This window comes from Aegilops tauschii, chromosome 7 (genome assembly GCF_002575655.3).
Source record: "Aegilops tauschii subsp. strangulata cultivar AL8/78 chromosome 7, Aet v6.0, whole genome shotgun sequence".
Lineage (NCBI taxonomy): Eukaryota > Viridiplantae > Streptophyta > Magnoliopsida > Poales > Poaceae > Aegilops > Aegilops tauschii.
In genome coordinates, this window is record NC_053041.3 from 472,068,382 (window position 1) to 472,095,043 (window position 26,662).

Sequence of the window (26,662 nt, forward strand, 5' to 3'; positions counted from 1 at the left end):
TATTTAAAAATAACGCGCCAACGCATCAAGTCAAACTTTGTTTCGTGCACGCATGGTACACAACCTCCGTAGGTAAACAACCGCTACACGCGTTCAAATTAGCACGTGGGCTGCCATTTCGTACAGAAATGAGCTCCACCGTGTACGCGCGCAGGTGTGGCTGGGCACGAAGCGTGAGTACGGGCACCTATTCTGTTCGTGTACGTACACCACCTATGTGGGGTTGTGTGAGAGAGATACAAACGTAGAGAGATATAGTGTGTGGGTTCGTGAGTGTTTTTTTTGGGGGGTGACAATCAAAAAATGTAACATATGCAATGTGTGTGAAAATAGAGTCCTGGATATATCATATATATAGAGGGGGCGATCACGAGAAGAGAGTGGAGGTATCATCGGCTTGAGGTATCCATAGAATCGAAGAGAGGGATGATGTGTGTGTGTGCACGCACGATTGATAAAGAGTGCCATCAAATTTGTGTGTGCGCACGTCAAAGATATAGGGTGGTTGGCCTACTGGAACATGAGAGGGGACAGGTCCAGTTTGTCTCTGTGGCATGGATACCTACCTACAGCGCTCGACTATCGGTGTGTGGTGGGGGGTGGCCTTATTAACTACAGAGGTACATTGGCTGGTATATGTGTGGAGGAGGAGAGAGGCCTACCTTATGTATTAAGGGAGAACGGTCGACATCCATGCATATGTGTAGGAGAGGAATAAGTTTGGGAGAGAGACAGAGCTAGAGTGTTGGAGGGGGTGGTAGTGGAGTTGCTTCTAACAAATGGTGGGAGAGGCTTGCTAGACAAACGGAGGGCACGCCTGCAATATCAATAAGAGAGGGGATGGTTGCCTGTCTGTGCGCGTGCGTGTGAGAGATGGGTCAGGAGGCATGCACGAATGATGAGGGGGGACGATATGGCTGTTGTAAGCAGACATAACTACATAGGAAGATCAATCGTCCTCTATCAGAGAAAGAGAGACATAACTTGTGAGGTACGTCGATCGATGGGTGGGGGAAAATAGTTAAAGTCGACCTAGGTATATGTAGGGAGATCGATCGGTATACATGCATGTATGTGCTAGAAGCAAATAAGGCCAGGGGAGAAAGATAGAGAGAGAGGGATGCATCTAAGAGGTGGTGCGAGAGGCATACTATATCGAGGGGGAAGGAGTGTGCGAGTACGAGATCGATGAAAAGAGTGGTGGGAGTGAGGCATGGACGGTGAGAAGAGAAGAGGGGAAGCTTGTGTTGTCATAGGCACACCTGGCTAGAGAGGCATATCGATCGATGTGTGCCGTAAAGAAGGAGCTGGGGGGCCTACACACACTGTGGGTGAACGACCTAAAGTGAAAAGACGAATTTGCGAGATGGAGCTAGAGAATGCTGAGGGAGGGTGAGAGGGATGCCGGCGTGTGCATGCACGAGAGAAAGTTAGCGCTAGCTACAAAGATAAGAGGATTGTGTGGGTGTAAAAGACGAATAGAGATCGTAATTCATTATAAAAAGCGAATTCGGATATTTGAAGAATTTATCATAGTGTTTTAAACCGACGCATGCGTGAATATATATAACGGTGATACACATGGTGTGGTTATGAACGTGTTATACTACATATAATATATTTTATCTCTACTCTTATTAAAAAACAGAGTTGTTGATGATGGTGTGCTTGCCATCTTGCAATATAGGCCGTCTAATTTATATCTGACGGATAGGAAGGAAACTAAGGCAATTTCGAAAAAAGATACCCACACCCCTCTCCATATTTGCAAATAAGGCCCCCCCTTGATCATGTTGATGTTTCGTGGAACGCATGGGCATCTTGCTAGTACTACATATAATATATAGAACATTGATTATAATTTGGGCTAATTTATGGCTTTTGCAGCTCAGGGCTAAATACTTGTCATAATGTAGGGGGGGGGCACTATACTTTGTGTGATAAACACGGTGTACGTATGGAACATGGTTTAGATTATGAATATATAGTTAGTACATTAAATGTACTATTATTTGGAATCAACATCAAGTGTATTGAGAAGATTGAATTCGAGTTCATATAGTACACATAGTTCATATCTATCTCTATAGTAATCATGTGGTGGGTTGTTAAGGTAATACACGAATGATGGTTGAAGTTGGCAACAATCATGATTGTAGATTCTTATTGAAATAGAGAGACGAATTCAAATTCAGTTCGAATTGCAGCGGTAGTATAAACATTTGGAATGCACTAAAATGTTGGTATGAGTAGGTTACTTGCATTATACAACCAGCGAAAAAAATTAATTGGACATAACATGGATTCATACTCTCTCTTTGTGTAGCTTTGAATAGCATTTGTATAGTAAAACGGGACAAGACTCTCTCTTTGTGTGGTGTGAATAGTTTTATTTTTTTGTTTTTTTGTTGAGGGAAGTGCGAATTGATTTGGTACGTACAAGTACAATATTACACGTTAGGCTTGTCCCCAAAATTCAACCCGCGCCTTGTTATATCCCAAAAATTCTGATATCGTGCTCCCAAAACTGGCGCCTTCACAACCCGCGCCTTGCTATCCCGAAATTACAACGCATGCGAAAACTCCCTCCAGCTGCCAAATCCCGACACGCGAAATCCCCCTTCTAACCCTAAGCCGAAAGGGCTGCTAGTTCAAATCGGTGGGGGTACTTTTGTAACACACCCTACATTCTGGACAAGCGCGTCCCTAATTCATGATTCCCCCTCCCATCGCCTCCTTTTTGCCATTCAAAATCCCATGCTGCCATAACCTCTCCGCTCCAGCCGCGATACCCCACCCTCCTCCGTACGCCACCTCACCTCTGCCCAGCCGGAGCCTCTTCCCCGACGACGTCGTCCACCGCAATAGCTCGACGTCCCTCATCCACCTCCCCGGATGAGGATCCGTCGTCCATCTCGCCGTCCCGCTGGTTCAGCCGCCCCGTCCTCCACCTCCAAGGAGCTACTCCGACGATTGCCTCGTCTATCGCGACTGCTCCATGCCCACAGCGCCGCCTTAACCTGCTCCACCGAAACTGCAGCATCCTCACCGACTCCTCGGATGAAGCCAAGGCCTACTCGGCGCCACCAAAGAGGTTGTACACTCATCGCATCGCACCTTCTCCTTAACTCGACCTCCCGGCGCCGACGGTGCTCCATCCCGCACCCCCATGGAGCGGCTACCTCGAAGCCGGCGCCACGGGCGACATCTCCATGGTGGCTCTCCCCCAGTGCGAGGCCCCTTCGATGGTGGCGGCCGTACCAGCCGGATCTGCTGCTGCTACTCCGGCTCTCGCTCGCTCGCTTGCCCAGCTGCTGCTGCTCTGGCTCTCGCTCGGTCGCTTGCCCAGCTGCTGCTGCTCCAACTCGCGTTGCTGCTGCTGCTCTCCCCCTCGCTCGTGTTGCTGCTCTGCTCCGATTTAGCTACACTTTAGTCGACTGAATCGACTTTTGGGTCAGTCGATTTTCAGGGGGTGGGGGGGCTCGCCGGAGTTAAGGAAGAACCACCCGCAACAGGGAGGGGGCATGCCGGAGAGGTACCCCACTATCTATCTTAGGGTTCTGGGTGGGGGCGATGCTCACCGGTGGTGGGGGGGTGCGGTGGGGGGCGCGGTGTGGGGCGCGGTGGTGGGGCGGTGGCGTGGGGATTGCCGGAGAAAAAGCATGGCGCGGGGGGCGGGTCCAGAGGGCTGGCCGGGGCGGCGCGGTGGGGAGTTGTTTCAGGGCGCCGAGGCGGCGCGGGGTTCGGCCGGTGGTGGCTGGCGGCTCAGGGGGGTGCAGGTTGAAGATGAACTGCAGGCCCTCCCTAAACTATCCCATGTGAAGTGCCTCTCTGCTACCATTGCGTTCAGTTTCGACAGTAACATTCAGATTCCATAGTAAATTTCAGCTTCGACGGTTAAGTTCAGAGTCAACAGTTTTTACCTCATCTGTTGTAGCCAGGTGATTTTTGGTGATGTAAATTTTACGTCTATCACTTTTTGGTAATGCATTTTACATCATCTATTGGAGATGCTATTAGAATCCCACTTGAGATTAACAATGGCAAACCCTCCCCCCCCTTCTCCAGATTGTAATCCAGAGGAAGATATGTGTTCTAAGGCGGATTCAGACGTAGTTGACCACTCCTTTTTACCCCCCAAGGTGTTTGCTCTAACTTGGCATGATGATGTTAGTCATATCATGCATATGTTGCCTTGTAGTGCCTACTTTCGACATCATATATGCCATCTGCTTAGTTTAGACATGTTCTATAATGCCACATGTTTAGTTTCAATATCATATATGGGAATTATGCAGTCTCATGTCTTTTAGCCAGCCATAATATATGTGAAATGTGCAACGCCATCCTGTTTAACCAGGCATCATATATTTGAATGATATCTAGCCCATCCTTTTCTTCATTAAATTTCCATTTGTCGACAATGTTTGTACATTAAGCTACTCTTCCTGTGAATCAGCCATTTGAGTGGGTGATGGAAAAATCTGGAGTGAAAACAAGGCCTTCAGAGCAGACAGTGCTACCTGTCGAAGCAGATCTCTTGCTGGGTCCCGATAGCTCCTCAAAGATGGATTCAGAGACATATGACCATTCCTATTCCCACACCGAGGTGTATGCTCTAACTTGGCACGGTTCTACTGCTCATATCATGCATATGGTGTCTTGCATTGCATAGTTTAGACATCATATACACAATATTCAACACCATGTTCTTAGTTCAGACATCATATATGCGAATGCCCTCTGCTTAGCATATAAATCACATATGTGAATTAAATCATGTGATGCTGGTTACTTAGATAACATGTATGTGAATTATGTCATGCGATCATGTTTAGTTAGTCATCATATCTTTGAATTATGTTATGCTATGCTATCCAGTTTAGATAGACATCATATATGTGAAATTATGTCATGCTATCCGTTTTAGTTAAACAATATACATGTCAACTATTTAATGCCCTCTTTTTTCGACACTATCTATTGCATCTGTCTCTCATACAATGTATGTACATTCAACTATGTTTCCTGTTTATCAGCCATTTGAATTGGAGCGGGTGATGGCAGTATCTAGCGAAGTAAAAACATGGTCTTCTAATAAAACAGTGCTACCTCTTGGTGGAGATAGCACCCCAGTTGTACATGCACGAGAACCAGCCCTACCACACATAACCCAGACTCTCGCAGATTTTATCCCTACTGCGATGGACAGAGAACCAGATTCACCCAATCTAACCCCAACCCCAGCAGATAGTAACCCAGCTCCTGTTGACACATCACCATCTCCACCACAGAGCTCCCAAATAAGAGCAGTTAGTAAGGCAGCTCCAATGCCCAAAGCGCCAGTACTACCATGGCAAACCCCAACTCCACCAGTTAGTACACCTATTCCTGTGGAGGAAGCACAACCAGCCATTCATAGTTTAGCATCTATCGCATTTGATGTTGTTAAATCCTATGTGTGTATCTTCCCATCATGGAAATATTATACTGAAGATGAAGGAAAATGCCAGTTGCAGGTGTTTGTCCAGGAGTTATGTGTAAGTAATGTTATTCATGGCAATTACTTTGCTTTGTCCCATACATTCTACCTCCATGATGGTTATAATACAGCAAATTTTCCCATTTTTCTCTATAGAGAAGGACCGATTTGGAAACTCAGGATGAGGTAACCTGTGCTAATACCTCTGCTATCTTCAAGAATGCTTGGTGGCAGTATCGGAATTACCTGAAGAAAACCTACTTCACCGGAAAGAAACTCATCAAATTCCCTTACGTTCTCCTGAGACACATTTACTGGACAATGACTGGGAACGCCTTGTTCTTTACTGGTCCCGAACCAAGAATGTGGTAAGGTCTATGAGCTCATTTTATTTTAAGTACTATATGCTTGCATCTTACTGTACACTGTTCATGTAGAACAAGTGCTTAAACCCGAAGAACAACTGTTCTCATTTAAGATTCCATTGCTATCATGCATACTGCTTTGCTCTTGTATCACTGTATTTACTCATACAAACTTATTTTTAAATTGAATGATCCAATTGAAACTCCAATGGTACAACTGGTATGTTTACGCATGTTTCTTTAACAGGTTTCCTCTTATAAATAGCTCTGTTGATTTCAATTTCAATTGTGTATACAGCTGACTTCTCATATCATGCACATTACTAGCATCATAACAGGGCCAATAGTGTTGTTCTACATGTAGAACTGTGGTACCCATCTGAAATCTTGTTGTGTCGTCTAGGTTCCCACGCCTTGTATTCTTTTAGTGCTGCTTTCTCTTGAACTGATATGATTTGAACCGTGTCACTATTTTGATTTGACAAGACAATGAAGTGACCATAGGACATAGATATATGTTTGTTTGATGCTTTTATAATGTACTACTTGGCAATAGAAGACTTGGTAGTTTAATCTTGTCCACCTTACTAATGAACTGGTTCACCGAAATGAGTTTCATATACTAGTACATGCTAAACCTGTTATGTGTCTGCTTGTTTTTTCTTTTAGAATGCTGATAGAATATTGGGAAATAGTGCCTTATTAAGCAATGATAAAGGAAGTAATGCAGATAAGGTTCAGGATCGTGAGACATCCTTGTTGGTCTCCAACAAAGCTGATAAAATAGCTAAGGAAAACTATCTTGAAGACAGTGAAGCAACCCCAAAGTCCTGTCTTGGTTTAGTGTTCGAGTTACTGGCCACTACCGCTTGCACAAGCTATTCAAACTCACTATCTGAATCAGTTCGGTTTCTTGAGTCTCAACTACAAGCTGAAAGACATCGATCAGCTGTGCTGCGACAAGAAGTGGAAGGACTACGGAAGTCCCTGGAGCACTCAGACGCATACTTTCTGGTGCAACAGAAAGCGTTGGAGGATTTTAGCGCCAAACTGGACGAAGCTAATAAGCTTGCTAAGCTTATTGCCAGCATGGTGGATACCCAGGATAACGTTTCTTGAGCTCTTCTGAAGTTGTTTCAGTTATCGACTTGTTTTGTTGCCATGTTTATTTGCACTGGTGACCAATTTTGAGGGCCAGTGTATGTAATATGTTGCTTTGTTCCCTATATTTGCACTGCTGGCGAACTTTGATGCCCAGTGGATGCAATATGTGTAATAGTTGTAATAGGCTAGCGTAAGTTGCTTGCTTATTTATTTCCTTATTGTCTTGTTTATTTGTTTGCTTGTAGTCAGTGCAGTTCTTTTTCCGCGGTTTGCTAGTGGCCACAATAACCTATTTTTTAAAACTAGGCCACAATAACCATGGGCTGCATATTTACTGTAGTTACCGTGGGCCTCCTATGGGCCGTAGAAACAATGGGCCTTCTAAGGGCCGTAGAAACAATGGGCCTTCTACGGGGCGTATAAACAATGGGCCTTCTGTGGGCCGTAGACACAATGGGCTTTCTATGGGCCGTATCATCAATGGGCCTTCTACGGGCTATATGATCGATTGGCCAATGGGCCAATAACAGACCGCATTATGGCCGTAAACGGGCTAGAGTTATAATCGCCCGTTCATGGGCCGACCATAACGGGCCATCGTTAATCGACCGTATTTGATGACGCTATGAAAACGGCCCAACGTATTAACGGGCCACAAACGGGCCGACTGTAACCACGGGCTGAATTTGGCCCACAAGCAGAAAATGACAGTAATGGGCCGTAAGTAAACGAATGCTGGAAATGAGCCAAAGAATAAATGGGCCCTCAGAAGGCCGAAAGATAACATGGGTTGGAAACGGCCCAATGGAATAATGGGCCGTTAATGGGTATAAAGTGGTACACTGTTCATTACGGGCCAGTTTCACCACGGGCCGTTAATGGGCCAAGAGATATAAAGGGCCTCATATGGGCCAAAAGACTTCATGGGCTATACATGGGCCGGAAGTTAAAACGGGCCGGAAGTTAAAACGGGCTGGAATCATATGACGCTACTGGGCCTAATTCGGATAGGTCGTAACGGGCCCTAGGTTAGCGGGCTGTAAATGGGCTATATGCAAACAGGCCGTTAACAGACTTTCCGTGGGCCAGCCCGCCACCTTTTGACCAAGTAAAACAGGCCGACCTTTTCACAGGAATGGGCCTCTGTTGGGCCGGGCCACGTGTCGATGTATCTTAGGCGCCTTCGGGCCAATGAGTGGATGACATCTGTCACAACGGTGAGCCGACACGTGTTTCCTCCAGCCAATGATGATTTTACACGTGGAAAATCCCCATTGGTCGGCGCTGTTAACGGGTTATCAGATCCAAAACCGTACCCGATAGTGTAACGGCGAGCTGTTACGGTGGATGCCACGTGTCGGTCACCCTTGATGAAAGCACTTCTACGACGCGCGATTTATCGTCATGGAAGTGGACACTTCCGTGATGATATTTTTGTTAATGTCATGGAACACTTCTACGACAACACACGTATGACTATCTTGATTCCGTCGTAAAATCGTCATGGATGTACATGCATGACAAAAAACGTGACCTACTGTGACAAATACGTATCATCATGGAAGTGTATTTTTTTGTAGTGAAGGTGGTTTCCCAATATAAGCAGAAGGAACAACTGGATCAACATTATAAATTATAGTTTCTTCTTTAACTGGTACTGGTTCTTTAATTTCTTCTTTAATAGGTGGGTGATATTTAAACCACTTCTCTTTAGGGAGATCAACATGAGTAGCAATTGATTCACAAAACGAGGCTACTATCTCAGAGTCAAGTCCATATTTAGTGCTAAACTTTTGAAAAGCATCGGTATTCATAAAAGATTTAACACAATCATACTTAATCTTAATACCTGACTCTTTACCTTCGTCGAGTTCCCAATCTTCAGAGTTGCATTTAATTATTTCCAAAAGATCCCACCGGAATTCAATAGTCTTCTTCATAAAAGAACCAGCACAAGAAGTATCGAGCATGGTTTGATCATTACGAGAAAGCTGAGCATAAAAGTTCTGGATAATAATTTCTATTGAGAGCTCATGGTTGGGGCATGAATATAACATTTACTTAAGCCACCCCCAAGCTAGAGCGATACTTTCTCCTTCACGAGGCCAAAAATTATATATATAATTCCCATCACGATGAACTAGATGCATGGGATAAATTTTTTGGTGGAACTCCAATTTCAAACGATTCCAATTCCAAGATCCCATATCATTGCATAGCCTATACCATGCCAATGTTTTTCCCTTCAAAGATAAAGGTAAAACCTTTATCATAACTTCATCCCCGGGTAAACCTGCAAGCTTGAACAATCCACAAATTTGTTCTACATATATCAAGTGCATATCAGGATGTTCGGTTCCATCTCCTACATAAGGATTAGCTAGCAGTTGTTCTATCATACCCGAATGAATTTCATATTCAATATTTTCAGTAGGTGAAGTAGGTTGAGGGGTAGCTAATTGTGGTTCCGGTCGAGGTGAAGATACCCTGAACAAACCCCTCAAAGGATTGTTTTCCATAGTAACAAGTGACAATAAATTTCAGCACACTATATAAATGCTTCCTTACCAAATTCCACTTACCAAAGGTGCTTCACTCCCCGGCTTGTTTGGAATTTCAGCTTGTTTGGAGTAATGCAGAATAGGTAGCCTGGCGTAGCTTTTTCATGTCCAGATTTCCAGCTGCCGGAATTCTCCCTCTTGGTGTGTACCTTGCAAATTATGAGAGAAAAGGCATTAGAATTACTCCAAAAAGCATTATTATTCATAAAAACATCATAAACAACAGTAAGAAAACATGATGCAAAATGGACGTATCATACATCAAGATCGTGACATCTCAAGAACACGAGAGAGAGAGATTAAACACATAGCTACTGGTAAAAACACTCAACCCCGAGGGTGGACTACTCCCTCCTCATCATGGAGACCATAGGGATGATGAAGATGGCCTCCGGTGATAATTTCCCCCTCCGGCAGGGTGCCGGAATGGGGTCTAGATTGGTTTTTCATGGCTACTGAGGCTTGCGGCAACGGAACTTCTGGTCTAGGGTTATTTCTGATGGTTTCTCTATTTATAGGATTTTTCCACGTTGGAATCACGCGAAGATGGGCCTCGAGGTGAGCACAACCCACCTGGGCATGCCTGGGCCTCCTGGCCTGCCCAGGTGTCTTGTGCTCACCTCCTTCACCTTCTGGTCATCCCATGAAGCTTCTAGTGCCTCTTTTGTTCCAAAAAAAATAGTCAAAAAAATTCGTTTCATTTGGAGAACTTTTATTTCTGCACAAAAAACAAGACCAAGGTAGTTCTGCTGAAAATAGCGTCAGTCCTGGTTAGTTCCATCCAAATCATACTAAAACCATATAAAATTGTTGTAAATATGGCATGAATACTTCATAAATTATAGATACGTTGGAGACGTAACATGCTTTTGATTTTTGGATGTGCAAATTCTTAATGCAAAGGAACATCACTTTATATTACCCCTTATGATGGGACATTTACTGAGTACTCTGCCGCTTTTATTTCTTCACCATCATAAGATCATACAAAGCTAATTTTTCCCTGCCAACTAAAGATCATGCATATTTAAGAGCAATTTTTATTGCTTGCACCGATGAAAACTTACTTGAAGGATCTTGTTCAACCCATAGGTGGATATGGTGGACTCTCATGGCAAGAAACTCGGTTCAAGGGTATATGGATGCACAAGTAGTATCTCTACTTAGTACAAAATTTTTGTCTAGCAAAGATTATAAGAAAGCACACATGTTGGAGGATCCATGACAATTTACCTTCTATGCAAATATACATAAACATAGTTCATTATGTCATCTTCCCTATTCAATATCAACAATTTGATCAAGTTTGGAAATAATTAATGGGCGTTCACAATCATAAAAGATGTCCAAGATAGTGTACTTTCATGTGAAATCTCTCCCCCTTATTTAGTATTTCATCAATTGTTTGAATGACAAATGCTATGTTTGTTAACTTCCAACAAATTTTATTACCTATACCCCTTTATGTGAAGTCAATACTTCCCATGGATAAGCATAAGAAATTTATTATTGCAAAGATTGAGATGCAAAGCAACAAAAAGTAAAGTGTACTCATGCTATCTTTATTATAAAAACTCTCACTCATGATTACATAGAGAGCACTGGCACGAAACCAACACTCAAAACTACTTCATACTAATACTTTTTTCAAGATCATGAAATAACTAAAGATCAAACTAAGATATATAGTGATTAATGGTAAAAGTGATGCTGATACGATACCGGGGCACCTCCCCCAAGATTGGAACAAGCCAAAGGTGGTGTCCATACCTGAGTACTCAAGTTTCCTTCTTCGGTTATGGTGGCGGAGATGAAGTGGTAGGCTTGTCCTCCTTCTTCCATGGCATAGGTTCTCCATTAAAGAAAAACGAGGTGATTTCCGGGATCCTGAAATCTGCAGCTAGACTCGGCCTTTTAAACCTGGTTTCATACACACATATTTGGTTTTACAGGTCATAAACTTGTGCTTCAAGATCTTCAATCCGGACGTGTTGATTATCAATGGCCTCCCCGATCTTGCTGCTGTCCCGCTTATGCCGACAGACAAAATCAGTGATCATGGAGTTGTTGGCATCGAGTCCATGTTGGCACTTGGAAATTTCCAACTCCACCGCTTCAAACATGGCCTTCTAGCACTACTGTAGGATACTGCTAATGCGACACTACGATCAGAGGCCCTTTGAGAAACTGTGTGTGATGCAATAATCACAAATGGTGGTGTATGAAAAACGTCAACAATGTATAAAACATTTGCGATGACGGATGCATCAAACACGGTTCAGATTTTAGTTGCGTGTGCGATGAAGGGCATATGGTTCAGTTCAATTAATTGTTTGCAATGAGGGGGAACAAAAGAAAAGGGCAGCCAGATGAAGGCGTGTGCGATACACAACATACGGTTCACTCGGATGAACTGTTTGTGATTAGGCAACACAAAAGAAACGAGCAGCCAGATGAAGGTGTGTGGGATATACAACATACGGTTCACTTGGATGAACTATTTGTGATTAGGCAACACAAAAGAAATGGTCAGCCAGATCAAGGTGTGTGCGATATACGCATGCGGTTCACTTGGCCCTTGTCGTCAGTGTGTGACCTCTGTGGCAACCGTTCGCTCCCCAGGCGCCTCTTCGTGTACCGTGGCAACCGTCCATCGCCTCTTCGCCTTTCCCTCTCGATTTGGAACTGCTGTCGCACGCTCTTCCTCCCTCCATTTGCCTTCACCCTTCCTTCTACCATTGTTCGATAATCTTCTCCATGGAGGGAACAGTCCAGAAACGACCCCTTTATTCTTGCCCCGATCAAAAAGATGACATGGTGGAGGAACTCATTGATCGGTGCGACGTCATCACCTCGGCTAGCATGGCAGGTTCGTTCAAGACCATTCTCGACTCAACTAATAACATCATTACAAGGAACCTAAGGGTCCAGGAGTGGTTTGATCTCCCCTATCTTCTTCGCCGTGACCCTGCTGACTGGCGCGGGGACGAGGGAAGCCTCGCCTTGTGCAAGTTGATGCCGCTTGATAATGACACGTATGATGTTAAGATGCCATCACTTAAGGGCAAGGCTTGGGCAGGCGCAAATGGAGATTGGGTTGTTTATATTGGGTACAACTGCGAGTGGGAACTTGTGAATGTGTACACTCGTCACTAGGATCCACTTCCAAAAATCTCAGACGACTGCCCAGAGGTTGAGTACACCGGTATTCTACGTGAGTTCAAATACGATCATGGTGACTGTCGTCCATGGAAGATAGCAATTTGTCAAGTTCCCAACCGCTCTTGAAATTACACGAACTATGAAGTTGTTGCTATCTTCGACAAGCTTGTTGCTGTCCTTACTTCCATGCCTCGATGGATATTGCTCAAAAATCAATTTTTGTACACGGATGAGTACTGTGATGCAATTCAATACGAGGGTCTTGTGTTTGCTACAACCACTCATGGCACAATTTTTGCATGGAATCCTGATGCTTTCGGTACATTTGTCCTCCACCGTAATTATAATTGTTTCATCCACATGCATGCGGGTTAGCTAGTTTCCCTTTACTAATTAACCTTCTTGTGTTTCCAAGGTCCTATGAACATTCCACCACCTATACTTGAAATTTTTTATAACCAAGGGGGAGATGACGATGCTGATGATCATGAGCATGAGGACGAGCAGGACCAATATACTCAGTGGCGCTTGGCAACTTATTCCGACGGATCACCTCTTCTTGTCTGTATACAGGGCACTCCTGATGTTACTAAGGAAGCAGGTGTTGTCTCGCATGGTCGCACTCTCCGGACCTATTCCAACATCCGTTGCAGGGTATTCGGGATGGAAACTAGTGTACTAGCGCCAAGACCTTCTCCCTGGTTCAGTATTGAAAGTCTTGGAGGAAACTCGCTCTTCCTTGGACAAAACTATCCAATGATGGTGGAAGGTGATCCAGCTGTTGTTGACACAATGTTACTACCATTTATGAGAAGCAACTGTATCTATACCTCGGACATTGCTATGCTTCCCTACCATCCCAATATGGGTCCTGACATAGGCCGCTTCAGCCTGGATGATCAGTCCTGCTTTGGTCTCGAGATTGACAGTAGCTGGCCCTTCCCAGAGAATCACTTCTGGTTCAAAGCAAGCATTTCCAATGCCGACGAATGGTTGAGCTGAAGTTCATTTCATCGCTTTGTTATTTGTTGTGTGAGAAAAACTTTACTAGAATGTTTTGTTGGAAATGATCTATAATCCAACGTGTATCCTTGTTTTTGTTGTGGGTTGATGACTTGTTGTATGTAATCAATGCTACATTTGCTTATGCGTCCATCAACTCACGCCTGCTAGTGGTGTCCATATGAACAGTGCTAGTGATTTTAGTTGCAAAAATTAGATAGTGCTAGTGATTTTTAGTTGCATATTTTGACAAATCGCAGTGTTACAAGGTTGACAAATGGCAATGTTACTACATAAACAAATGTCAATCTTTCTAGTTTGACAAAGGCAACATACCCAAAATGATAGATATGCAAATCTTACCCAATTGTTTGAACGTGGTTCCACACGGGTCATGCAAAACAACCGTTTGCGTTGAAGGGATGCAGAAATCCTGCTCGACACATTTTCCCTTGGCTTCTTGGGGAAGTTGTCGGTTTGCATACGGGTGTTCTAACTAAAATGTTTGCGATGAGTGTTTTATATTTAAAAAATGATTGACGTTTATTTCAAAAGAAAATCGTTTGATAAGTCGGTACATTAAGAGAGAAAAATGCAAGTTCATTCAAACCATATCTTTCATTCAGTCACACTGCGAATTTATATTCATATGATCGAGAATTCGAGATACAGTATTAAACCCCCAAAAAACTATTTTCGGCGGCGGCGGCGTGCCGCACCGTCGTTGTCATTGTCGTCCTTCGGGATGCCGTTGTTGAAGTCTTCAAGGCAGCACAAAATGTTCTTCACTTGTAAATCAAACATCATGTCGTCGCGCAATCGACGGGTGGGGCACGGGAGGACGGCAACTGGCGCCGCTGAGAGGTAGCGGTCGACGGCAGCATCCCATGCCGCTGAGTGGTGCGCGCGCACGGGCACGGGCACGGGCGCGGCGGGTGCAGCCAAACGCACGGGGACCGGCATCGCAGTGGGTGGAGGGGCGCGCACGGGCAGGGGCACGGGCGCAGCGGGTGCAGCCAAACGCACGGGGGCCGGCGCCACTGTGGGTGGAGGGGCGCGCACGGACACGGGCATGGGCGCTGGCGCTGGCATGTGCATGAGCTCGCGCGGGTCCGCGGAGAGCTCGCTAACGCCCGCAGCTTCCAGCTCTGCGATAGTGCTTGGCGACCAGCCCGTCAATGCTACGGGGATGGTCGCTGGCGCGGGCGCGGGGATGGGAGCTGGGACGGGAGCGGGGGCAGCAACCGCCGCGGCCAGCTCGTTCTGGGCCATGTCCATGAGGCCCCATTCCTCCTTATTTTATATCTCCTCCGGCTCGGAGTCGACTTCACCTAACTTGAAGACTAGTGGCAGATGATCATTCTGTGCCATGGCATTGGTGGAGGTCTGCGGGAGGGAGGGGAATGGGAGGCGAATAGTAAGGCCGCCCGTATTAAACAGCGGCTCGGGCGCCATTAATGGAGAGGAAGGCGGGTGGCCATGGAAGTCAAAGGGCTCGCTTCCAAGTGAGCATGCGCAGCGTACAGCTCACACGCTTCCCGGTGAGCCTGCGCATTGGAGGACAGCTTGCACGCCTCTTGGTCAGCCTGCGCACCGGACTGCGCTCGCATGCCTCCCGTTCAATCAAGGTCAAGCAGCTGTCTGCACGGCACCTCCTACAGCCATTAAAACAAGACACGTGGCGTCACGTGAATGGTTAACAGAACGCACACGGTGTGAATTATACAGACGTTTGAGATATTAAAGTGGCAACTATTTTTTCAAAATGCCTTTGTTGGCTGTCATTATTCGATTGCGCCTTCTCTCAAAATGGACACGAAAAATGCCACAGCATGTCCGGTGCTATTCCATGATAGGATGCCAAGTTTCATGAATTTCAGACGAGTTTTGGATTTACTAGAATTTAAAAACCAGACATCTCAATGTTTTGCCGGCAATCAACGGTGCCCTGGTGTTTACAATTCATTCCCATTTCTTGCGTGGGACCTAAGCATGCACCCAAGGACATAGATTTTATTTTTCAACCAATTTATATGCAGTGGAGCATGTGCATGTAGTTCAAATTTGAATTATGCACATAAATGCATTGAAAACTCAGTTAATGCATAAAAATGTCCATACGAACCCCGAAAAATCCCAAAAATTGACACAATACTCCTGTTGTTCTATGTTGACACGAGAAAAAATTTGAAAGCAATAAGAGGCAATGGATATCGTTTCGTTCCCAAAGGTGGAGCGTTCCCTACTGAAACCATCAAGCTTGTTGTGAGAAGCTCTGGTTTGTGAGAAGCATATACCCCAACCTCCCCCAAATGGGTCAAAAAATTTACCAACCCATGTTGATGCCGCTTCATGATAGCATGCCAAGTTTCATTAATTTCACACGAGTTTTGGATTTACTAGAATTTAAGAACCAGGCATCTCAAGATTTTGCCGGCAATCCACAGTGCCCTAGTGTTTGAATTTCATTCCCATCTCTTGCATGGGACCTAAAAATTCACCCATGGACACAGATTATATTTTTCAACCGACTTTAGTGCATTGGAGCATGTGCTTGTAGTTCAAATTTGAATTATGCACATAAAATGCCTAGAAAACCCAGTTAATGGATAAAAAATGTCCAAACGAACCCCAAAAAGCACAAAAATTGACACAACACTCCTCTTGTTCTATGTTGACACTAGAAAATTTTTGAAAGCAATAAGAGGCAATGGATATCGTTTCGTCCCAAAAGGTGGGATGTTCCCTATCGAAACCATCATGCTTGTTGTGAGAAGCTCGGGTTTGTGAGAAGCATACACCCGAACCTGCCCCAAATGGGACAAATTTTTTACCACGGCATGTTGATGCCGCTCCATGATAGCATGCCAAGTTTCATAAATTTCAGACGAGTTTTGGATTTACTAGAATTTAAAAGCGAGGCATCTCAACGTTTTGCCGGCAATCAACAGGCCCCTGGTGTTTGAATTTGATTCCCATCTCTTGCATGGGACCTAGAAATTCACCCAAGGACACACATGTGATTTTTATCCAACTTTAGTGCATTAGAGCATGTGCTTGTAGTTCGAATTTGAATTATGCACATAAAAAGCCTAGAAAACCCACTTAATGTATAAAAAAGTCCAAACGAACCCCAAAAAATTCCAAGATTAAACACAACACTCCTGTTGTTCTATCTTGACATTAGAAATTTTTTGAAAGCAATAAGAGGCAACGGATATCGTCCCTTCCCCAAAGGTGGTACGTTCCCTATCGAAACCATCATGCTTGTTGTGAGAAGCTCTGGTTTGTGAGAAGCTTATACCCAAACCTGCCCCAAATGGGACAAAATTTTCACCACGACATGTTGATGCCGCTCCATGATAGCATGCCAAGTTTCATGAATTTCAGACGAGTTTTGGATTTACTAGAATTTAAAAACCAGGTATCTCAACGTTTTGCCGGCAATCAACAGTGCCCTGGTGTTTGAAATTCATTCCTGTCTCTTGCATGGGACCTAAGCATGCACCCAAGGATACACATGTGATTTTTCAACCAACTTTGGTGCATTATTGGAGCATGTGCTTGTAGTTCAAATTTGAATTATGCACATAAAATGCCTAGAAAACCTAGTTAATGTATAAAAAAGGCCAAACAAACCCGAAAAAATTCATTCCCATTTCTTGCATGGGACCTAAGCATGCACCCAAGGACAGAGATTTGATTTTTCAACCAATTTATATGCACTGGAGCATGTGCAGTACGTATTTCAACTTTGAATTATGCACATAAATGAATTGAAAACTCAGTTAATGCATAAAAATGTCCAAACGAACCCCGGAAAATCCCAAAAATTGACACAACACTCCTGTTGTTCTATGTTGACACGAGAATTTTTTTGAAAGCAATAAGAGGCAATGGATATCATTTCGTCCCCAAAGGTGGGACGTATACGTTCCCTACCGAAACCATCAGGCTTGTTGTGAGAAGCTCTGGTTTGTGAGAAGCATATACCCAAACCTGCCCCCAAATGGGACAAAATTTTTACCACGACATGTTGATGCCGCTCCATGATAGCATGCCAAGTTTCATGAATTTTAGACGAGTTTTGGATTTACTAGAATTTAAAACCAGGCATCTCAATGTTTTGCCGGCAATCAACGGTGCCCTGGTGTTTGAAATTCATTCCCATTTCTTGCATGGGACCTAAGCATGCACCCAAGGACACATTTGATTTTTTTTCAACCAATTTATATGCACTAGAGCATGTGCATGTAGTTCAAATTTGAATTATGCACATAAATGCATTGAAAACTTAGTTCATGCATAAAAATGTCCAAACGAACCCCGAAAAATCCCAAAAATTGACACAGCACTCTTGTTGTTCTATGTTGACACGAGAAAAAATTTGAAAGCAATAAGAGGCAATGGATATCATTTCGTCCCCAAAGGTGGGACGTTCCATATCAAAACCATCATGCTTGTTGTGAGAAGCTCTGGTTTGTGAGAAGCCTATACCCGAACCTACCCCAAATGGGACAAATTTTTTACCACGACATGTTGATGCCGCTCCATGATAGCATGCCAAGTTTCATGAATTTCAGATGAGTTTTGGATTTACTAGAATTTAAAAGCCAGGCATCTCAACGTTTTGCCGGCAATCAACAGGCCCCTGGTGTTTGAATTTCATTCCCATCTCTTGCATGGGACCTAGAAATTCACCCAAGGACACACATGTGATTTTTCATCCAACTTTAGTGCATTAGAGCATGTTCTTGTAGTTCAAATTTAATTATGCACATAAAATGCTTAGAAAACCCAGCTAATGTATAAAAAATGCCAAACGAACCCCGAAAAATTCCAAGATTAAGCACAACACTCCTGTTGTTCTATGTTGACACTAGAAATTTTTGGAAAGCAATAAGAGGCAACGAATATCGTCCCGTCCCCAAAGGTGGTATGTTCCCTATCGAAACCATCATGCTTGTTGTGAGAAGCTCTGGTTTGTGAGAAGCTTATACCCAAACCTGCCCCAAATGGACAAAATTTTCACCATGACATGTTGATGCCGCTCCATGATAGCATGCCAAGTTCCATGAATTTCAGGCGAGTTTTGGATTTACTAGAATTTAAAAACCAGGTATCTCAACGTTTTGCCGGCAATCAACAGTGCCTTGGTGTTTGAAATTCATTCCCGTCTCTTGCATGGGACCTAAGCATGCACCCAAGGATACACATGTGATTTTTCAACCAACTTTGGTGTATTATTGGAGCATGTGCTTGTAGTTCAAATTTGAATTATGCACATAAAATGCCTAGAAAACCCACTTAATGTACAAAAAAGGCCAAACAAACCCGAAAAAATTCATTCCCATTTCTTGCATGGGACCTAAGCATGCACCCAAGGACACAGATTTGATTTTTCAACCAATTTATATGCACTGGAGGATGTGCAGTACGTAGTTCAAATTTGAATTATGCACATAAATGAATTGAAAACTCAGTTAATGCATAAAAATGTCCAAACGAACCCCGAAAAATCCCAAAAATTGACACAGCACTCCTATTGTTCTATGTTGACACGAGAATTTTTTTGAAAGCAATAAGAGGCAATGGATATCGTTTCGTCCCCAATGGTGGGATGTATACGTTCCCTACCAAAACTATCAGGTTTGTTGTGAGAAGCTCTGGTTTGTGAGAAGCATATACCCAAACCTGCCCCCAAATGGGACAAATTTTTTACCACGACATGTTGATGCCGCTCCATGATAGCATGCCAAGTTTCATGAATTTTAGACGAGTTTTGGATTTACTAGAATTTAAAACCAGGCATCTCAATGTTTTGCCGGCAATCAACAGTGCCCTGGTGTTTGAAATTCATTCCCATTTCTCGCATGGGACCTAGAAATTCACACAAGGACACACATGTGATTTTTCAACCAACTTTAGTGCATTGGAGCATGTGCTTGTAGTTCAAATTTGAATTATGCACATAAAATGCTTAGAAAACCCAGCTAATGTATAAAAAAGGCCAAACGAACCCCGAAAAATTCCAAGATTAAGCACAACACTCCTGTTGTTCTATGTTGACACTAGAAATTTTTTGAAAGCAATAAGAGGCAACGGATATTGTCCCGTCCCCAAAGGTGGTATGTTCCCTATCGAAACCATCATGCTTGTTGTGAGAAGGTCTGGTTTGTGGGAAGCTTATACCCAAACCTTCCCCAAATGGGACAAAATTTTCACCACGACATGTTGATGCCGCTCCATGATAGCATGCCAAGTTTCATGAATTTCAGACGTGTTTTGGATTTACAACAATTTAAAAACCAGGTATCTCAATGTTTTGCCGGCAATCAACAGTGCCCTGGTGTTTGAAATTCATTCCCATCTCTTGCATGGGACCTAGAAATTCACCCAAGGACACACATGTGATTTTTCAACCAACTTTGGTGCATTGGAGCATGTGCTTGTAGTTCAAATTTGAATTATGCACATAAAATGCCTAGAAAACCCACTTAACGTATAAAAAGGCCAAACAAACCCCAAAAAATTCATTCCCATTTCTTGCATGGGACCTAAGCATGCACTGAAGGACACATATTTGATTTTTCAACCAATTTGCATGCACCAGAGCATGTGCATGTAGTTTTATTTTGAATTGTGCACCTGAAATGGCTAGAAAACCAGTTCAATGTATAAAATGTCCAAACGAACCCTGAATAATTCCAATTCTTTTACGACACACATATTGTTGGATGTTCACTGCAGATAAAAGGTCTAGCAATTCAAACAGCGTCCATTGCCGCTGTGACTTCATTTTGTAATTCAAATCAAGTAGATCCCACACAGTTTATTATCACCAACCGTGTGAGATGTAGTACAAAATATCTTGGAGCACCGTCGGTGTATAGTACGCCTATGGCTTACGCGAGAAGGTGCGTCGGCTACCGTCCACAGCCAGCGTGTCAAGCACACCAGCTCACTCCCCAAAAACTCCCACCTCTGCATCCCTCGCAATATTGAAAATATTACTGCCTCGTAATCTCGAAAATATCTACTGCCTGGAAGGTTTTAATGTTTGATAGCACACGATAAGTATGTGCAGACCGTGTGCGATGTCTGTTACTCCCGCTTTGATTCAGTCCCTTGATTCAAATTTTCAGTAGCCCCGGCATTTTACTCCCGCCTCTGCATCCCTCGCAATCTCAAAAATATATGCTCGCCCTTGATCCAAATTTTCAGTAGCTCTGACCTGTCACTCCCGCCTAGAAAATTTTTCAGTTGCCATAGTATTTCCTCAAACACAACCTTGCCCCCCACGCCTCTCCACGCACACCCCAAAACCTCCACTCACACAGACACATACAACCCTTGAAACCATTGGTAGGTCGCCGCCATCACCGGCGCCTCCATCCTCAACCTCTGCCTGTGTTCCGGGGAGCTCGAGGAACCAATGGCCAAAAAGAGGTTTATCGCGGCCTTTTCGCCCGACACCGGCGAGGTGGCCGCCGAGGTGTCCCCGTCGTCCTCCGCGGGCCCGATCCACCGTCGCCAGTCCCTCGAACCGCCCGCCGCCGTGCCCCTACAACAGTTCGAGGACTTCCCCGTCCTCCCTCGGACCCCGCAGCCGACGAAGTCCTACCTCGGGGTCCGGCAGCGGCGGTGGGGGACGTGGGTCACCGAGATTACAGATCAAGAGACCCACACCTGCCGGTGGCTCGGTAGCTTCCACACGGCCGAGCTCGCGGCCATGGAGTACAACCATTGGCAGGTCCGCTACCACGGCGTGGCGGCTAGGCTCAATTTCCCCTTCAGCACATGTCTGGTCGACCTTGTTCCGCCGGAGCCAGGGGTGGTGAGCTCGGCTATGGCGCGGGAGGACCGCGAGGCGTGGGAGCGCCTCGAGGCCGAGGCCGCCGACGAGGCCTACATGCAAGAGCTCCACCGACAGCACCCTCCGATGACGAGGTCGAAGGTGGCGAGGACGGCGGCGCGGAGGGCGGCGAGGTTATCGCGCTCTCCTCTGGTGACGAGGTCGAAGGCGGCGGCGACGGCGACATGGAGGGTGTCGGGGTGGGCCCCGAGGATGAGGAGATCAACGTCGACGAGTGGACGAGTGCCTTCCCCAACGACCCCGATGATGGTACTGGCCCAGACCCGGCTCGCGGCACACCGTACATGACGAGGAAGGATTGGCTCGACCTCTACTTCGACCGAAAGTAGTTTAGCTTAATTTAAACTTATGTTTTATGTTCGGTTATGCAAAACTATCTATGTTTATGTTTGAATGCATGCTACTTTTGATTGAACCTGCTTTGAACTTGATCAAATTGAAGTTTACAACCTTAAGTTTAGGGGATCGACTAGAAAAGGCCAAAAATTGCTGGAGTATATATATATATATCCACTAAGGGTTTTAGTCCTTTAACTTTTTAAGGATCGCCTAGAGATGTCCTTATGACTTGTTTATTTCTGTTCTTCACAATGTGATGCTCTATATGTGCAACTATTTGCCGTGCAGTTCAATTTCATCAATAACAGTTTCAACAATAACACTATGAATTACGATATTTGGTTATTGTTAAGGATATTGCAGTTAACATGCCTTTTCGTTTTTCAATTGTTGTTTAGCAACATGTATTGTACTGAATGAGTAAATATGCAATCCCAGGCTACATAGCAACAAGGAAGAGTGTTACCTTAATGTTCTGATGATGTCTAGATATACATGAAATAAAATCTTATATAATGGGATGGATGGAGTGTTGTACTACATCATTTTTCAATTGTTGTTTAGCTTCTAATATTAACTTGGATCAATGATCCACACTTCGACCCTTTCTGTGTATGGGGCAATGAGATATTCATGAACCAGCATCAAGTGAGGAAACTGATAAAGATTGTTGTTAAAATGGGTCAAAAGATGTCAATCAAACTATTTGTTTACACTTTATGCAAGACAACAGTGAACTGCGGGATGATAAGTAAGAACCCTGTAGCCTTCTTTTTACTACCCATAATGAGTTGTGTTAGATGACAATATCTGAATCTTTTTTCTTTTGCAGAAGATCCTGAAGCAGTTTACTCAAGATTACCTCTCAAACTACATGATTGGCGGACGACCATCACAAGGGGTTGGACTAGAGTCCTGCATGCCTTCTGCATCCATGAGAGCACAATAGGGCCATTCTGCTTTACCTTGTTCAGCAACTGGAATGTCTGTCGCCTCTTTCTTTGCCATCTGTAATAGTACAAGTATAGAACCCTGCTACATCATTATTTATTTGGTGCTTATGTAATTCTTAAACATATGTACCTGTGAATCGAATAATGCATTGGTTGTTTGAACCTGATGGATATGAATAAAGCTATAACCTACTTTCAAGTTTAAATTAGGTACAATTTTAAATAGGAGCAATTAAATTAGGGCGAAATTATGTTGTGCAGGTCATTACGGCACACACGGTTGATAAGACACAAACGTTTGTGATATACACCATAATTCGAGACGGTTCACACAGAGGAAACGTGTGCAAGCATGCACACAGTTGCCGTTTGCACAGCGTGTGTGATGTCAGACACTATCACATACGGTGCAAGAAAACTAAATGTGTGTGATTGTCTACCTATCGTACACGGTTTATAATCATGAACTGTTTGTGATGTGTCGGGCATCATAAAACTCCCGTGCATAGAATCTGCCTGGAAAACTCCCGTGCCTGGAATCTGCCTGGTTTTAGGCAAAACCAGAAAATTCCGACTGTGATGGCAATGCGAGCACAAATGAGTAGCAAGGATGAAGCGTTTGGGATATTCGAGATATCGGAAATGGTTATATAGGGACAACTGTATGCATCAAGGCTCCCTATCCCCGACGGTTTCTGGGTCGTGTGGGAAGGACCCCCCTATCGCCCACACTCACTTGGCGACGGTTCCAAATGCCGTCGCGAAAAGGGGTTAAAAACCGTTTGTTTAGGACCGACACGCACCAGTGTAGTCACCCTCCTTCTTAGGTCCTTGAAGATCTCTGATGTGAATTAGCACCCCGTCCCTAAAATCTATGGTTTGGGGATGCTTCATCACTCCAGGGAGGTAGGGGTTGATGACCTTCTCGAAGAACTAATCCTTGGAGGAGCTTGATCATGACATAACGACCTAGATCCTCATAGAAAATAGCTCCAAAAGAAAACAGGAGAAAATCTTGAGATACGAAGGTCAAAACATCGAGGAGCATATACAATGAATTTTTATCTTGCGGGACAAGTATACGGGAAGAATGCGGAGTCGGGAAAGTGCACGAGGGGCCCACAAGCTCAAGTGGCGTGCAAGAGGGTAGTGTGCGCCCCCTGCACTTGTGGCTCCCTCGTGGGCCCTCTCGATTATTTCTTATTTTCCTATTTTTTTAATATTCCAAAACATAAAAAAAAGTTTTTTAATGGAATTCTCTGGTGTCGGTTCACTTACCGCACTACGTACCTATTTTTTCAGGATTATAGAGTGCTCTGGAAGGTTTGTGCTATGAAGTCTTCCAATGTAATTACTTGAATAATGTCTGGATCAATGTTAATGGGGGTACCTACAATATAATGCTTAAGTCTTTGTGCATTGACCACCTTCGGTTTGTTTCCCTCAGCATTATTGACCTTGATAGCTCCAGAATGATAAACTTCTTTGACGATGTAGGGTCCTTCCCATTTGGAGAGAAGTTTGCATGCAAGATGTCTAATCGAGAATTGTACAAACGAACTTTGTCACCAATATTAAATTCCCATTTCAGAATTCTTGTATCATGCCATCACTTAACATTCTCTTCAAACAACTTGGCACTTTCATAAGCTTGCGTTCTCCATTCATCTAGAGAACTTATATCAGATAACCTCTTTTCACCGACAAGTTTAAAATCACAATTAAGTTCTTTAATTTCCTAATAAGCTTTATGTTCTAACTCAAGAGGGAAATGACAAGCTTTTTCGTAAACCATTTTATACGGGGACATACCCACATGATTCTTATAAGTGGGTCGGTATGACCGCAATACATCATCAGGTTTCATAAACTAATTCATTCTTGACCTATTAACAGTCTTTTGGAAAATTAATTTTAATTCTCTATTACTCAATTCAACTTGCGCACTAGACCGAGGATGATAAGGTGATGCTACTCTATATGGTTTACATCATATTTAGCTAGAACCTTGCGAAAAGCACCATGAATAAAATAGAACCCACCATCAATCACTAGGTATCTAGGGACTCCAAACCTTAGAAAAGTAACCTCCTTAAGCATTTTAATAGAAGTCTTATGATCAACACTATTAGTTGGATTAGTTTCTTCCTACTTAGTAACATAATCAACATCAACTAAAATATGAGTGTACCCATGCGAGGAAGGAAAAGGTCCCATATAATCAAAACCCCAAACATCAAATGGTTTAATAACAAGTGAATAATTCATAGGCATTTCCTGACATCTAATGATATTTCCAACTCTTTGACATTCATTACAAGAAAGGACAAACTTACATGCATCCTTGAACAGAGTAGGCCAATAAAACCAGATTGCAATACCTTGTGTGCAGTTCGGTCTCCCGCATGGTGTCCTCCGTATGCACCGGAGTGGAACTTCCTCGGGATTTATTCATGTTCATGCTCTGGTACACAACGTGTAATACCATCTACTCCTTTATATAGATGGGGGTCCTCCGAAAAGTAATCTCTCAAATCAAAGAAGAAGTTTTTGTTTTGTCGGTACGTATAACTAGGTGGTATATATTTTGCAACAATGTAATTAGCATAATTAGCATAATCAGCATACCAAGGATTATCACGGCAAGAATTAGCATTTATAAAAACTAATTGCTCATCAGGAAAACTATCATTAATTGGTTTTGGGTCATCAAGAATATTTTCCATTCTAGACGAATTATCTACAACAGGATTATCAGCTCCTTTTCTATACACAATATGCAAATCAAACTCTTGTAATAAAAGCACCCACCTAATCAACCTAGGCTTTGCATCTTTTTATCCATAAGATATTTAATAGCAGCATGATTAGTGTGAATAATAACTTTAGAATCAACAATATAAGGTCTAAATTTATCACAAGCGAAGACAACTTCTAAAAATTACTTTTCAGTGGTAGCATAATTTCTCTGGGCAGTGTCCAAGGTCTTACTATCATATTGTTCACGGCGTTGTGTAGAGAGCGGCCGTGGTAACCTTCGTCCTGGTTTATTAGTCCCCTTTATATTATGTGCCATATTTTGACCTTTAATTTAACTAACAAAATGTTAATGCATGTTATAAAAATAATATAATTGGAAACTATGTTCAAATACGAATCCAACGATATAATCTTTGGTGACATGCATTCGTATTTTATTAGTTAAATCTCTAGTCAAAATTTGGCACAAAAATACAAAGAGGACTTACAAATTAGGATGGAGGTAGTAGGTAATTAAATAGCAAACGTTTTTTTATTAACCGTATGTGTATGTGTCATTTTGTCCTCCTCTCGCATGTCTTGTCACCCCGCTGCCGCATACGGCTTTGAGCACAAGCTTGAGCACCGCGCAAGCGTTCTTTTGGCAAAACGGTGGCTCGAGGTGGCGCCAATGAATCATCGGTGAGCCCGTTCCCGCGCAACCGCGTAGGTTCCCGCGCATAGCCGTGCAAGCTTCCCGCCTGACTCGGTGAAATCCCCCAAAATCCCAATGCTTACCGGCCTGCTATATAAACCCTCACGGCCGACGAGATCTGCGTCACATTTTCCCCTCCCTCCCTATAGCTTATCTCATCTGCTTCTCCCACAATCACCAATGGCATCGGTCCGTCGTCCTCGCTCAGCCACTCCGCCGTCATTAGAGGATAGCCCCAACTAGGAGGCTAGATCGCAGCAGCAGCGCAGTCCCCGGTGTAGTGTAGTGCGTGTGGCATCCCTATTGGGTGTGCGTGCAACACCCACCACACGCTCCGCCTCCGCTGCCCGTCAGCAGCTGTTCC